The sequence below is a fragment of the Podarcis bocagei genome (assembly GCF_964188305.1).
Source record: "Podarcis bocagei genome assembly, chromosome: 6".
Lineage (NCBI taxonomy): Eukaryota > Metazoa > Chordata > Lepidosauria > Squamata > Lacertidae > Podarcis > Podarcis bocagei.
In genome coordinates, this window is record NC_138130.1 from 96,362,112 (window position 1) to 96,377,390 (window position 15,279).

Consider the following 15,279-nt stretch of genomic DNA (forward strand, 5'->3'; position numbering starts at 1 on the left):
ATTGGGCTCCGCCTCCCTCGGCTCGCCGCTTGATTGAGCGGCGTCCAGGCGAGACGCGATTGGCCCGGCTCTCCACGCGCGCCGTGGATTCGCTGAGGGCGCAACGGTCCCGCCTCTCTTTATCTCTTTTGATGTCTGGTTGGGCCTTCCGAATAATAGCCCCCGCCTCCTCGTAGTAGTGTGACGTTGGGAATGGTTTGTTCTTCTCCGCCTGGATGTCGGCGGCTTCGCTCTCCCCCTCCCTCTCGGCGTCCCTTAAACTTGTTTGGTCAAAGGCCGCGCAGGAGACCTCGTTTCCTATTGGTCCGTTCGGTTGCTCAACTGTTGCTATGGGAATGAAGGCCTTTTGGGGCCTACCTAAAAGTCACAAGGCTACATTCCGCACTACTGTATAGAAAACACCACACTAGGGACCGTTACTGGCATTTGCTGAGGTTTTGTCAACGCTGCTTAATATTTTGGATGCCTTTTGCTGATAGCCAATGTAAATTCATTACACATACAAATGTAAAACCAGTGAATTAAAGTAATTTCAAATAGGCCCAAGTAGGCTTTCCATAAAGTCCAAATTATTTCACGGAATATTGATTTCTGAATTAGATTAATGCTGCCATCTTACTGTTGACATTCATACGTCCTGGTAATGTGATAACTCCCTTGGATACACAAATACATTTCATTTTCCCCTAAGGACAAGCGGTTTCGTCTCTCTGGCATAGCATGTGATGAAACCTCCAGGAATACGTCTAGCTAGGCACACCAGTCTTTATTTAAAATTCAACCAAAACAAACTAATGACCTTTCCCAGACACGATAAAAACCCACACGGGACCCATCTTGAAGTTGTGTGGGGGAAAACAGGGTCATTTCTGTTGTCTGGTTAAAGGTGGATGTGCTCCACTTTTTTCAATGCCATACACTTAAAAGTCCTTAACCATTTATATAAAATTTATTTTATAATGTATGATTTATATCGTGCTTTTTTTACTGGGCAAACAGTTTCACAATCCATATTTACAATCCGTCTTTATCATTCTTCCTCACTCCCTCAGCAGTTGGGCCACCTTTGTTTTTATAATGGGTCTGTTTGGTGGAGGGCGTCACCTGAAGTCCCTCAGGCATTGAGAGTGTGCTTTGTTTGTTTGTTTGTTTTAAGGGGGTCATATCCAGAACTGCCTCCAAATGTATAAAAGATCTTGTTTATATGTTGTGTTATAATAATTCTAAGGTCTCAAATATATAATAAATATTCATAAATGCACATGTATTTAAATACAGTAGTACCTCGGATTACATACACTTCAGGTTACAGACGCTTCAGGTTACAGACTCCGCTAACCCAGAAATAGTACTTCAGGTTAAGAACTTTGCTTCAGGATGAGAACAGAAATCGTGCTCCGGTGGGGCGGCAGCAGCGGGAGGCCCCATTAGCTAAAGTGGTGCTTCAGGTTAAGAACAGTTTCAGGTTAAGAACGGATTAAGTACTTAACCCGAGGTACCACTGTACTAACCTTACTGTAGTTGTATTACTAACCTTGCTTTTCACTGGATCCTGCCTCCATCCATTTTCTCTGACCGATCATAGACATAGGGGACTTGGAGTCCCATAGGGAGTTGAGGAGTGAAAGCCAAACCCCAATTTTTACATCAGTTGGTATGTGTGCAGGGCAAACATCTGGCTGGTGGATGGGAGGAAGTTCTTTCAGTGCACAAGGTTGGTTAATGAGAAGAACCATGACAATGTGACTGGAGAGGTAGAATATATATATATATATTGTTGATTTTTATTTTTTGTATTTTCCTTCTGCTATTCTTCCCAGAGTGGCTCACAAAACTGGAAGATCAAAAACAAGCAATACGACAGCAATATAATAGTTAAGAAACAGCAGAACAGTAAACTCAGATACTAAAACATGAGTCAAGTGCAAAGCGTTTTATTAAAACTGAATCCAAAAATGTGGGCAAACCAAGAGGTCTTCACCAGGAGCTGAAAATATAATGAAGTGAGCACCGCACAAGCCTCTGTCAGGAGGCATTTCACAAAGGGGTCACCACTGATAAGACCCTATCTTGGTTCACCACCCACCTTGCCTCCAAACTGGCCTTAATGTGGTTCTTTATTATATCCACTGTATTTATTCTAGCTGCAGTTTCTTCTCTAACCCACTCCCTTTGTAAATAACCCTGGCCACCATTTTCAAAAGGGGCAGAAAACCTACACCAGACACTACCAGCATTTTGTTTATTTAGAAGAATTTATAAACCACTTAAATGTAATTCCTAAGAGGTGTACATAAAGCGATTTGAAACAATGGTCCGTATTCAAAAAATTGGGGAGGGGACACATGTACAGTATATACAACTTGTTGGGAGGCTTTAAAAAATCATTTCAGCAGGTAGCAGAAACAGCACAACTAATGTCAATAATCTGGGAATTTCAGAACACAGGAACTATGATGCGTGCAAGAGTGCAAGTTCCACACCTTGAAGGAGTTGAGCAAGGTGATCCCTTAGGTAAATTGGTCCCAAGCTACTAAAAGCAACACCTTGAACTTGGCCAGGTAGGAAGTCAGGAGCCAGTGCAGATTATTCAGCAAAGGTGTAACATGCTGGCAGCATCTCCTGTTCTGTCAGCAATCATGATGTAGTCTTCTGCACTGACTACACCTTCTGGAGGAACTACAAGAGAAATCCCACACAGAACGTATTGCAATAATTCAATCTGGAGGTTACCAACGCCCAAACAAACAGATTTAGGAGGCATGCAGGGAGAGGAGAAGAAGGGGAAGTGGCAGTGTGAAGCCACAAATCACCACACTTGCTGAAACTGTCCTATGCTCTGAAAAGAATGGCATGTCACTTGGAGACTCTCTATGCGGCAAGTGGCTAGTACGTTGAATATTACCAATATCGCTGCCAAAGCCTAATCCAGGAGCACTCTCAGACTGGGGTCTTGCTCTTTCAGAAAGAGTGCAACCCCATGCAGATCAGGCAGTGGGCCAACCAGCCTGGCAGTTTTAACATTGGTGACATGACAGTACAGTGGTACCTCTGGTTAAGAACTTAATTCGTTCCGGAGGTCCGTTCTTAACCTGAAACTGTTCTTAACCTGAGGTACCACTTTAGCTAGTGGGGCCTTCCGCTGCCGCCATGCCGCCGTGCGATTTCTGTTCTCATCCTGAAGCAAAGTTCTTAACCCGAGGTACTATTTCTGGGTTAGCGGAGTCTGTAACCTGAAGAATCTGTAACCTGAAGCGTCTGTAACCCGAGGTACCACCGTATCATCTCCTCTGGGCGTGAGGGCATCAGGCTTGTTTGGGGCATGAGACAGGCTGTTTGGCATGCGACAACGGCGGCAAGAGTCTTAATAGCACAAGGATGGAAAAATGAAGAAATCCCGGCCAAAGAATTGGAGCAAGAGAAACTGATGGACTATGCGGAATTGGCAAAATTGACACACAAACTACGTGGTAAGGACAACTGTGACTTTAAAGAAGAATGGGAACCTTTTGCAAAGTACTTAAAGAAACAACAAAATGAACTGGATTCCTTGGCAGGTTTTGAATAAACATACACAAACTTTTTATTGGTAACATATTGATAGATTAATTAAGGATCTTTACAGTTTTATAATATGCAGAGAATAACATGTGCTGAGAAACCAGAGAGAGGAGCTGAGGGAAGTCTGGGGGGAAGGGAGGTTGGGTCTTTCTTTGCTGAGACACTGCAGAGCAGTGAACTTGGACGTTTGCAGGAGGATGAAGATGGGGCTCATGGCCCCAAGAGTACCTCTACCTGCAAGCATCACCTCTTCCAGGATATGGGCAAGACCCACGTTGGGTTGGCATCACTTGGCACCTCCAGAGGCCCATGCCTCAGCAAGGAGCCCACTGTGAACCCCAGGTACCCCCTTGTTCTGCTGCTGTTTCTTCTTGCTGTCAGCGCCTATTCACCTTCCCCAAGAAACAGGAACCAAAAGGGGAACTGCTCTCTCCTTCTGGGAGGCTGAATGGATTGGGCACAGAGGAAGAGGCAAAGCAAGGTGGACAGTGGGAATAGTGTAGGATGATGTGGGCCTCTCAGGGTGCATAGATAGATGGGAAGCTCACTTAAGGTCACTTGTTCAAGGACTCTCCCTGCGTGCTCCCCCCCCCCCCGCCCCAAAAAATAATTCCTGGAGCATTCACTCAAAGCTATTTGTAACACAGTTCGAAAACCATCATCTCAATGCAAAGGTGGGGAACTTCAGAATTCACCCTCCAGGCATGTTCCATATGGCTTTCAGGACACTCCCAAAGGCCACACCCCTTATCTTTCACACAATCCATTAGTGGTTTTGCCTAGATAAGGTGCTGATGACATTATCCCTCTCAAATTACATCCACATTGGTGACCATCACAGCCTCCCCAAGTTTAACTATGTGCTCATGACCCACAAGTACCTCACTCCCACTCCATAATATGTGGGCAGGTATTCATCAGCTGTCTAAACCAGTGGTCAGCAAACTTTTTCAGCTGAGGTCCACTGTCCCTCAGACCTTGTGGGAGGCTGGACTATATTTTGGGGAGGAAAATGAACAAATTCCTATGCCCCACAAATAACCCAGAGATGCATTTTAAATAAAAGCACACATTCTACTCATGTAAAAACACGCTGATTCCCGGACCATCCGCGGGCCAGATTTAGAAGGCAATTAGGCCGGGTCCGGCCTCCGGGCTTTAGTTTGCCTACCCATGGTCTAAACCACTGAGCCTTAGGGCTTGCTGATTGGAAGGTCGGTGATTTGAATCCCCACGGCAAGGTGAGCTCCCGTTGCTTGGTCCCATCTCCTGTCAACCTAGCAGTTTGAAAGCACGTCAAAGTGCAAGTACAGTGGTGCCTCGCAAGACGAAAAGAATCCGTTCCGTGATTCTCTTCGTCTAGCGGTTTTTTCGTCTTGCGAAGCAAGCCCATTGACGGATTAGAGGATTAGCGCTATTAGCGGCTTTTAGCGGCTTATCAGCTTATCGGATCAGCTGATAAGCGGCTTAGCAGCTTAGAAAGGGGGGGGAGGGAAAAAAAACCGCAGGAACTCGCAAGACATTTTCGTCTTGCGAAGCAAGCCCATAGGAGATTCGTTTTGCGAAGCACCTCCAAAACGGAAAACTCTTTCATCTAGCGAGTTTTCCATCTTGCGAGGCATTCGTCTTGCGGGGCACCACTGTAGTTAAATAGGTACTGCTCCAGTGGGAAGGTTTCCATGTGCTGCTCTGGTTCACCAGAAGCGGCTTAGTCATGCTAGCCACATGACCCAGAAAAACTGTCTGCGGACAAACGTCGGCTCCCTTGGCCTGTAAAACGAGATGAGAGCCGCAACCCCAGAGACATCTGTGACTGGACTTAACTGTCAGGGGTCCTTTACCTTTTATTCATCAGCTCTCTCTTTCGTCCAGGGCTATTCATCCTGGCTTTTGCCTTAGCTGTGAGTCTTTGGGCAACCTTTTATCCCTAGGCGAGATTCTAGATTGTTATGGAAAACCTATAAATCCAATCACTCCAGATTCCCTGATATCACTCATGCTTTCAGCAGGGATCTGGCCATAAATAATTCACTGGTTCTGCAGTCCTGTGATCTTTGCTCTGAGATTAAAGGGTTGAAGGAAAGCAAGAGTGATTAGATTAGCTGCCATCCCTACAATATTGAACAAAAGGTGACACACTGTGTTGTAATGTCTGTTTTTTAAGGTTAGTGCTATTGAAATTGGTTTGTGCTTTTTCTGCTGAGGATATTCTTTCGAGAGAGACTGCAATGCAACCCCCCTTTCAGGTCCTCTTTCATTATGTTAGCCACATTTCCTGCTCAGGTGCATGTGTTTATTTAAAAATGCACAATGTGTGTGTGTTCTATAGCTGCCTTCCTCACCCTTGTGCCCTCTAGATATTTGGGGCTTCAACTCCTATAACCCAGGATGATGACAGCTGCAGTCAAAAACATCTGGATGGCATCAGGCTGCAGCGGAAGTCTTTACCTGAGCCATTTGGAGCTCTTACTCTTTTATTTCATTTTAAATCAGATATGAGCTGCCTGTACAAATCTACATAAAAATATTTCTGAACTGAAATGTTTGGGGTTTTTTTTATTTTTTACAAACACCAGCCCTTTTAGCACCCGTTGTTTGGGTGCATGTGTGAATCGCTGCAATGCAGCCTTGAAGGGCAGGAATCCAGCGTTCTAATTTAACTGACATTCTCGCTTTCAGCCCTCAGGCTCTTTGTGTCTTGTCTCTAAACAGACACACGCTTCTTGCAGTGTGTGGCTGGTACGCTCCATCTGCCACGATGCTCACAAAGCCATTTACTTTCCAGAAAAGCAAGGTCAGTGCCAACTCTGGGCTTGAGAGGGTCCTTGGCAAAATGTCCTCCCTCTGAGCCCTCTCCTGTCTTGGTGAGTCTCTGCAGCTCCCACAATGCCCTGGAGGAATGCTATGCTAGGGCACTGTGGGAAGTTTAAATGATGGCTCCCAACCTTCCTTTGTTTAAAGTGGGGAGGGGACACAGGAAATGTGAGGGATGGGTCCTGCCAGGGCACTGGGGCCCCAGGAGCAGTCCAGGGATGCTGCATGTTGTGTACTGGATAGAATGTTGGACCTGGGAGACCAGGGTTCAAATCTCTGCTCAGCACCAGATGTCCTTGGGCCAGTCACTGATTCTCCACCTAACCTACCTCACAAGGTTGTTGTGAGTGATGATAAAATGGGAGGGGGAGAAGATGTGAACACCTTGAGCTCCTTAGAGAAAAGATGGGATAAGGTAAAGGTAAAGGGACCCCTGACCATTAGGTCTAGTCGTGACCGACTCTGGGGTTGTGGCGCCCATCTCGCTTTATTGGCCGAGGGAGCCGGCGTACAGCTTCCAGGTCATGTGGCCAGCATGACTAAGCCGCTTCTGGCAAACCAGAGCAGCGCATGGAAACGCCGTTTACCTTCCCGCTGGAGTGGTACCTATTTATCTACTTGCACTTTGACGTGCTTTCAAACTGCTAGGTTGGCAGGAACAGGGACCGAACAACGGGAGCTCACCCTGTTGCGGGGATTCGAACCACCAACCTTGCGATCAGCAAGTCCTTGGCTCTGTGGTTTAACCCACAGCGCCACCTGTGTCCCTAAAAGATGGGATATGCATATACGGTAATAATAAAGAAATTAGTCTGCCTGCCTGCCTACTGTGACCTTCCCAGACATCCTGCCAATTCTTCCACAGCCATTCTTTGCAAATTCTGGACCCGTTCCACTGCGACTTATAACAGAACTTGTTGCCGTCAGCCAGCTGCCAAAGGCCACAACCCGCAAGAACCTGCTGGTCCTGTTCCTTCTGTTCCTCCCTGCTCACCTGCCCTCTTGCACAGGGCCGGCTCAAGGTATTTTGCCACCTGAGGTAAAAGACAAGATGGCACCTCCCTCATTCCATGCACAGAAGCCACTCAATGATGGCAGTTGTACCTTACCTCATCTCTCTCTGCGTCACCTACCCATCCCTCAGCACCTGTTGCTTCAGGCAGCTTCCCTCTCTCTGCCTAATGCAGGCATGGGGAACTTCAGGACCAGGGGTCAAAGGTGGCTCTCGAGGCCTTTCTGGCTGGCCCTTGGGACTCTCCCCCAGGCCGCACCTCCTCTCCCCAGATCATGTCTCTCCCCAGCTCTGCTTTTTGTGTAGCTGGAATGCACCCTTCAACTTCCTGCTTCCCTGGATAGATGATACACAACTATGCAAATCTATAATCTACATCCATTGCTCTTAGGGACATAGGAAGCTGCCTCATATCAAGTCAGACCGTTGGTCCATCTAGCTCAGTGCTGCCTACTCTGACTGGCAGTACCTCTCCAGGATTTCAGGTAGAAATCTCTCCCAGCCCTACCTGGAGATGCCAGGGATTGAACATGGGACCTTCCACTTGCAAAGGAGACGTTCTGCCATTGAGCTCAGACCCTCCAAGTGCCCCTATTTTCCAGGGACGTCCCTGATTTAGAGAAGCCGTCCCGGTTTCTGATTTGATCCTGGAATGTCCCACTTTTCCTTAGGATGTCCTTATTTTCACTGGAGAAATGTTGGAGGGTATGGTGTTATCCGACCTCCAAGCCATCTGAAGGCAATCCTGTATAGGGAAAGTTTTTTTAAAAATGTTTTATTACATTTTTATATAAAGTTGTACCTTGGAAGCTGAACGGAATCTGTTCTGGAAGTCCGTTCGACTTCCAAAACATTCGATAACCAAGGCACAGCTTCCTGCACACAATCAGAAGCCGCGTCAGACTTTCAGCTTCCAAAGAACTTCTGCAAACCAGAACACTCACCTCCAGGTTTGCGGTGTTTGGGAGCCAAAACATTCAATTCGCAAGGTGTTTGGTTTCCAAGGTAGGACTGTATGTTGAAAGCTGCCCAGAGTGGCTGGGGCAACCCAGTAAGATGTGTGGGATATAAAATAGTAAAATTATCATTATGGAATGGGGCGTCCCTATTTTCATCGGAGAAATGTTTGAGGGTATGTGAGCAGTGGCTCTTCCCACTTTCCCTTCTGGCCCTACCCTCCACTGGCAGAATGCTGGCCAGATGGGAGTGCCTGCCTCAGGCAGAAAAAATGTTCCCCAGGCCTGACTTACTGCCAGAGCCGGCCCTACCTTTTCAAGTATGTGAGCAAGGAGGACGAGGAACAACCTCTTAAGTGTCTCCTAAGAGATGCTTCAAAACAGGTTCTGCCTGTCAGCCAGGAGGACCAAGAAGTTCAAACACACTTGACTCTCCCACATTGCTCAACTTATGCTCAGCGACTGAGCTGTAACACACTCTGCTGACATAAAGAATCGCTTTTTCCTTCTGGACTTGCTATGGGCTCTAACCAATGTTAGTCCTGCTCAGCGTAGAACAATTGAATAAATAGACCTGACTTAGGTCCATTGATTTCAATGTGCCTACTCGAGAGTAGTCTAGTTGGATACAACCCTGAGTTTTTAAACAAAATGTACATATCATTGTTTTATACCAAATATAAAGAATGACAGCCCATTATCAAAAATTGGGTGTGGGGGAGGAACTATCTTCATTTCTTACACTCTAAAATGTGAAGTGGGGTTGGGACCACCATAGACTGGGGGTGGGGTGGGGGGTGGCAGCAATCTTTTACGGGGAATCTGATGTACATAAACTTAAGTCCATTCAGTGACGTCCGACTTAGACTCAGAAGACCCCTTGAAATCAATGTAACTAAAGACCATTGAATTCAGTTATCTGCTCTGAATATTACTAACGTTGGATTCCACCAATTTCAGTGGGTCTTCCTTGAGCATGACTTTATTGGACACAATCCTCATTCCACATTTGTAAGAAATCACTTTCTTAGTGTGGCGGCACCTACACATTGAACTCCCTGTCTATTGACAGCAGGCAGGTGGTTTCACTGTACTCTTTTCATCAACTGCTAAAACACTTTTGCTAAGACTAGCTTACACAAATATGTAGAACATTGACACGTATTTCCATCGATTTTTTTGCTTATTGTTGATTTCAATCATGTCTGAATGCTTCAAAGAGCGGTTTATAATTGCTTTTACTGATAATTTTATTGTTTTCGTAAAACACATTGGCGTGTGTGTGTTTTTTTACAATCAAGCAGTATACAAATTTTATGAAATAAAAACACAATCTTTTTTTTTACTGTTATGATGTGGCACAGTTTTTGCAAACCTTTTTGAATTCACTTGGTGGGTAAAAGCAAGTGATATTGAAAGGAGGAAAGAAATGTGAATTGCACTCTTAATCCCCCCCCCCTCCAAGTTTCTTTCTTTCTTTCCTTCTTTTTAAAGGATTTGGAAGGGTTAGATCACTGGATGCACTAGTCAAAAAATATGCAAAGCCTTTGCTCGTTTTCTCACACACAAACGTTATGTAGTAGCCAAAGCAAAACATTGCTTGTAATTACATTATCTCCTGATGCCATCATCAAATTGCTGAAAAGTCGCCTTTTGTCTCTGATGTACTCATTAATCTAATCATGAGAGCCTGCTCTACCTCTGGCTCACCTGTCTGAACAAGAAATGTGCAAAAGTTTATTAAACGTGTTGCACAAATGGTTCCATAAAGCAACATGTCATAGAACAAGCACCTTGAAAACACCTTTTTTTGAACCAGAAGAATGTACGCACATGGCTAGCATCCAAAACAGTTCAAAGGAAATGAAATGGTGTCGATTTCTGTACGTCAGTTTAAAAAGTAGTGACTGCAAGCTGCATGGCGTTAGAAATCTGGGACTCTGCTTTGGATTTGTGTAGGATTTACTACTTAGCCTTTTCTTGAGTCTCCGTCAGGGAAAATGGTGGAGTACAGATATGTGATAATAAAGCTTCATGGGACAAACTATATTATTTACAGAGGGGTGTGGGTGTGTGAGAGAAGGCTATTGAAGACCACACTTTGTGCAACTGACAATCTTATGCCACAATACATTTATAAAGTTACAGGTCCTTCATAGTTATAGGTAGGTAGCCGTGTTAGCCTGCAGTAGTCAAAGCAAAATAAATAAAATCCTTCCAGTAGCACCTTAGAGACCGACTAAGTTTGTTATTAGTATGAGCTTTCGTGTTTCTGAAGAAGTGTGCATGCACACGAAAGCTCATACTAATACAGTGGTACCTCGGGTTAAGTACTTAATTCATTCCGGAGGTCCGTACTTAACCTGAAACTGTTCTTAACCTGAAGCACCACTTTAGCTAATGGGGCCTCCTGCTGCTGCCGTGCCACCGGAGCACAATTTCTGTTCTCATCCTGAAGCAAGGTTCTTAACCTGAAGCACTATTTCTGGGTTAGCGGAGTCTGTAACCTGAAGCGTATGTAACCTGAAGCGTATGTAACCCGAGGTACCACTGTAACAAACTTAGTTGGCCTCTAAAGTGCTACTGGAAGGAATTTTTTTATTAGGTCCTTCATAGTTCTCTAGTTCTGACTTGATCCATGGCTCCGCTCTCCCATGACTCTTCGCAGTCAGATCTTTGTGCGGAAAAATATCAAACCCTGCTGTCCCTAAGCGAACTCTCAGGAATTCTTACATCTGCATAGTGCAGCTGGGGAAACTCCATTTCATGGGGCATCCCACCGCACCACACAAAGAGAACGCCCTAAATCTCCAAGAGCTGTCATTGACGGCCAAGCTTGAAACGAGTTCTGAACTATATAGGCAATTAAAATGCCCAGACCCAGGAGAAGAGAAAAGAAGCCCAAGAGGAGCATTGTGCAGGGAGCATTGTCTTTCAGGGAACAGAGAGTGCAAGATTCCAAGTCACTGGGCACCACCAAACAGATCTGTGATCTATTGGTTGTGGGTGCTCTGTGCTCCCAGACACTGCAACAATTGTTCTGCTTTTTGCATTTCTTTCTACAAATGTGGCATGCAGTTCAGGATTTCTGTTTTGATTCAGGGAAACAAGTCACTGTGGTTTGGTTGCAGGGTTTTGTTTCTCTTGCAAAGGCAGCCCTGAATCGGGAAGTTTGTAATGTTTGATGTTTTATTATGTTTTCTCTGTTTTGCTGGAAGCTGCCCAGAGCGGCTGGGGAAACCCAGCAAGATGGGTTTCCCCATCTATTTTATAAATAAAATAAAATACAGTGGTACCTCGGGTTAAGTACTTAATTCATTCTGGAGGTCCGTTCTTAACCTGAAACTGTTCTTAACCTGAAGCACCACTTTAGCTAATGGGGCCTCCCGCTGCTGCCGTGTTGCTGGAGCACAATTTCTGTTCTCATCCTGAAGCAAAGTTCTTAACCCGAGGTACTATTTCTGGGTTAGTAGAGTTTGTAACCTGAAGCATATGTAACCTGAAGCGTATGTAACCTGAAGCGTATGTAACCTGAGGTACCACTGTACAGTAATAGTAACAGTGCAGAGACATCACCTTGCCAGCAAAGGTCCGTATAGTTAAAGCTATGGTTTTCCCAGTAGTGATGTATGGAAGTGAGAGCTGGACCATAAAGGCTGATCGCCTAAGAATTGATGCTTTTGAATTAGGGTGCTGGAGGAGACTCTTGAGAGTCCCATGGACTGCAAGAAGATCAAACCTATCAATTCTGAAGGAAATCAGCCGTGAGTGCTCACTGGAAGGACAGATCCTGAAGCTGAGGCTCCAATACTTTGGCCACCTCATGAGAAGAGAAGACTCCCTGGAAAAGACCCTGATGTTGGGATAGATAGAGGGCACAAGGAGAAGGGGACGACAGAGGACGAGATGGTGGGACAGTGTTCTCAAAGATACCAGCATGAGTTTGCACAAACTGTGGGAGGCAGTGGAAGACAGAAGTGCCTGGCGTGTTCTGGTCCATGAGGTCACGAAGAGTCGGACACGATTAAACGACTAAACAACAATAACAGTAACACTAAGGTGTTGTTTAGCCGTGTCCGACTCTTCGTGACCCAACTAAACAACAACAATCGGCCATAGTATCACTCCCTGAATTAGGAAAATCCACAGTAGGGCCAACCAAAATGTCATCCTACTGTGGCTTTTTCGAGAGACCAGCTTCTTAAATTAGAAGCATTTACATAGCTGACTCAAGACATGTTGCTGAGATGAAGAACCAAATGTCTACATAATGCCTCCACCCCCATGCAAAATCCTGAAAAACCTGACTGTTGACTCTAAGGCCACATATGTACCACACATTTAAAATGCTCTCGTTATCAGTCATGGTTTAACAACCCACCGTTCCTCCCAAGGAACTCTGGGAATTGTAGCTCTGTGAGGGAAATTGGTGCCTCCTAACAACTCTCAGCAGGGATGTGGGTGGCGCTGTGGGTTAAACCACAGAGCCTATGACTTGCCGATCAGAAGGTTGGTGGTTCAAAGGTTGGGGTGAGCTCCTGTTGCTCAGTCCCAGCTCCTGCCAACCTAGCAGTTCGAAAACGCATCAAAGTGCACGTAGATAAATAGGGACAGCTCTGGTGAGAAGGTAAACGGCGTTTCCGTGCACTGCTGTGGCTCGCCAGAAGCGGCTTAGTCATGCTGGCCACATGATCCAGAAGCTGTACGCCAGCTCCCTCGGCCAATAAAGCAAGATGAGCGCTGCAACCCCCCCACAACTGGACCTAATGGTTAGGGGTCCCTTTACCTTTATTAACAACTCTCAGCACCCTTAACTACAGCTCCTAAGATTTTGAGGGGGAAGCCATGACTGTTAAAATGGTACAATAGTGCTTCAAATATATGGTGCACATGTCCAAACTTCAGCAGTAGTGATGGGACAACCTCTGCCACTGAGCTTGAGATCAAGCAGATTTTGCCTGAGAGAACCACCTCACTCAAACTATAGGACCAGCCCTAGTAAAAGCTGGCTATTCCTGAAATCTCTATTCATTCTTTTCTCTTTTATTAAGAAGAGCCAAACTAGTGCAAAGGTTTTCAATGTGCAATCTGAATTTCAGAATAATGCCAATATTCCTATTCCTATTATTCTGGGGGACCACTTCTGTGTAACACACTTTCAAATCGCAAGCAAACTTTTCAGCATAATCCTTTTGGGCTGGATAATTAATCCCATCCGTGTTTCTCTCAGGAATTAGAAGCTTCGCAAAGAAGCAAGCCATCTAAGTGGTAAACCAGAGGCGCAGGTCCCATTTCTCACAGACGTAAGATCTTCTGGGAGTCAGTGTCTGGATTTTGAAAATTATTGTTTACCGAGTGGAGGGATGAGTCAGATTGGCTAATGGCCCTGGTGCGTATGTTCCTGAGTCAAGCCAGAGAGGGCATGAAGGGAACAAAATCTTGATAATGCAGACAGTCAAAATGTGCCAATTTGGTATTCTGAACTGATCTGGTGAGAAGATGCAGAATATTTAAATTGAGGATTTTATCCACATTTCATCACCAGACCTGAAGCAAGATCTAAATGGATAAGCAGACAGGGATCATCCGGGGGGAGGGGGGAGATCCAGTGTAACGAGGGCTATAATGGTAGAAATGTAGAGTTGGAAGGGACCACAAGGGTCATCTAGTCCAAGCTCTTGCAATGCTGGAATCATTTGCCCAATGTGGGGCTTTAACCCACAACCCTAAGATTAAGAGTCCTATGCTCTACCAACTGAGCTATCCCAGCAGTCAAACTTCCAGGGTGACTTAACTCTGTCTCAACCTAATCTACCTCCCAAGGTTGTTGTAAGGTCAAAATGGGAAGAATGAGGTATGATTCATGAATTCCATGGGGAAAGGATGTCCTTAAGCAGGAATGGGTATCCAGGCACATATAACATTATTGTGTGGCAGTGATGACAGCAAAGGGGACCACCATTGCATCCCCCAATAGAGCTTTTCTGAGTGGTGCAAGGATTGCCAAAATCTGGCCAAAGTGGAGGTGCTGGAGCCCTCAGAGGCCTATTGGGACAGGTTTGCAAGGAACTTTGGGAGCAAGGTCGCTCATTCTCATTGTGAACTTGATGTCACTATCGGCAAGGATCCTATGGAGATGTCCAGTGCACCAGCTAGTCAGATTGTGTAGGATCAGTTTTAGTTATTGTAGTCTGAGGATGCCATTAAGGGTCTGGGAAGAATCCAACTGACCCCGTCCATATTTGACTCTTGCCCTTTGTGGTTATTAACATCTACTTGGAGGGGTCTGACTCGCTAGGCCCAGGGGGTAGGTAATTCATCATTGTGGGAGGGGCGTTAGCCCCTGCCCTGCCTAGTTTTGGCACAGAAAAGACCCATGTCACCATAATGGATGACTTATGTTGGGAGAGGGACATTTGGGAGTGTACCGCTGCCAGCTTAACTTGATCTCTCAGCAGCATGTGATGCCATTGGGCCTGGTATCTTGCTGGATCAGGTTGTTGGGTTGGGAGCAAATGCACAGCAATATATTGGTTCCACTCCTACTTGAAGGCTGATCCAGTTTAAGGATATTGACAAGCTGGAATGTGTGCAGAGGAGGGTGAGCAAGATGATTAAGACCTAGAAACCAAGCCTTCTGAGGAACAGTTGAGGGAATTGGGTATGTTTAGCCTAGATAACAGAGGTGACACGGCAGCCATCTTCAAATATCTAAAGGGCTGTCACATGGGAAATAGAACAAGCTTGTTTTCTACTGCTCCAGAGGGTAGGGCCAGAAGCAATGGATTCAAATGATAAGGAGATCCAGAGTAAACATCAGGAAGAAATTTCTAACACTAAGAGCTGCTTGCAAGTGGAATGGGCTACCTTGGCAGGTGGTGGGCTTTCCTTCATTGCAGGATATTATTTTATATCCCACCTTTTTCTTCAAGTTCA

At 45.6% G+C, this 15,279-nt stretch overlaps 1 long non-coding RNA gene across 1 annotated transcript; it reads left to right on the forward strand.

Annotated features, from left to right (window-relative positions):
• Positions 1-57: 57 nt before the first annotated feature.
• On the forward strand, positions 58-3,584 carry LOC308588870. The gene is made up of 2 exons (XR_014008951.1): positions 58-303; positions 1,821-3,584. It is a non-coding gene; the product is annotated as an uncharacterized lncRNA (long non-coding RNA).
• Positions 3,585-15,279: the final 11,695 nt, after the last annotated feature.